Raw genomic sequence first — 1,704 nt, 5'->3', positions numbered from 1 at the left:
CAGTCCCAAGGACTGTACCAGGAACCCCTACCACAATACCAACAACCTGCACTACAATGCCAGCAACTCCCAGGACTATATCAGCAGACTTCACTACAGTGCCACGTACCCCTGCCGTAACAAAACCAACGACTGTCATAGAATCAGTAAGCACTATCACAGCATCAGCAACCCTAACCACAGCAAGGGAAAGAGCGCCTAAAGAACCAGTCACCTATGTACCTGAAACCCCACCATTCGTACCAACGACTGCGAGAACACAACCTGTCACAGTATCATCAACCTCCTTCAAAGTATCAGCAACCCCCACAACAGAGCCAGCTGCAACAACAATGCATAAAAACCCCACCCAGGTGACTGCAACTACCAGCAACACACCAGTAGCTCCAACCGTAGGAGTAGAAACCTCTACACAAGGACAACCTTCTTGTCATCCAGTGTCCCATTACTGAAGAAACAAATACCCCCACAAAAACATTATTCTATTCCACCACACCTCCCATCTTAATTCTTGATGATGATGAGGATCCATGCAGTTCTGTCATATAGCTTACTATAAACAGTGCTGATAATACTGAGTACTCACTCTCTACAAAGAAAGTAAGGATGGAATATCGACACCCACCTACTGGCTGAATGACTCAGAAATGTATGCAGCCCAAATACTGCTCAAGACATCTTTCCCACAAGTTGATGGCCTTCAGGATCCTGCTGTCAGAGGCCCCTAGTAATACCTGCCACCTCTGAGTTTGTACAGGTGATAAATGTTGGCAGGCACTGGGTGTGCATTAGTACAATTGGTTGTCAGGCAGGTGTTTTCAAAGTGTTTGACAGTTTGAACAAAAATCCATGTCCACTTTTGATTGACCATGCTTGCCGCATGCTGTTGTGCCCTTTGGACACTGTAACATTTGTCGATGAGAAGGTGCAAAGGCAAGTTGGTGGCAGCGGCTGTGGGTTGTTTGCCTTCGCATTTGCTACTGACTTGTGTCACGGTTTAGACCCATCCACACAGACGTACAGCCAGAGCCAGATGCGCCAACACTACATAAGCTGTCTGGAATCTGGGCAAATGACTCCTTTCCCCAAGACAAGCAAAAGAGTGCAATACCACCTGTCATGCATGAGGACCTCTGTGCCAATGTACTGCCTCTGTAGGCTGCCAAATGATAAGAAAGAGTATGTGGAATGTTTTACATGCCATGGCTGGTACCATCCTGACTGTGCCTCCATACCAAAGTGGGCAATCAATTCAAGGCTACAATGGAGATGCCAGAAATGTAAAGTTAACAGACAAAAAAAGGGATTAGCAAAGATGCTATCATCAGTTGATAATTAAAGTAGTTAATTGTGACAAGTAATGTCATTTGGCTTTTTCCCATAACAAATGTGTTAATCTTACTAACTAGTTTTGCCCTATAAACCTACAGTACTGAAAAGCAAACACAGTACCAAAAGAAATTATCGAAAAAGAACGGAATATATTGACCAGAGGTGCAAAGATACTAATTTTATTTTCCAGTGGTAAATCTGGCAAAAAAACACCATTATTGATATCTTCATGATAGAAGATATGAAAAATATATATGACACCCCCTTCTGGATGTGGTCTTGTACCGTGGATTATTTTTCAGTAAAACATTGACAAACAGAATGGTCGGAATTGGTTATCTCTAAATCAGAGTATACGTTAACATTCATTAC

Source organism: Montipora foliosa, unplaced genomic scaffold (assembly GCF_036669935.1).
Source record: "Montipora foliosa isolate CH-2021 unplaced genomic scaffold, ASM3666993v2 scaffold_412, whole genome shotgun sequence".
NCBI classification, from domain to species: Eukaryota; Metazoa; Cnidaria; class Anthozoa; order Scleractinia; family Acroporidae; genus Montipora; species Montipora foliosa.
The sequence above is the reverse complement of the archived record's forward strand: the minus strand, read 5'-3'. Positions refer to the sequence as shown.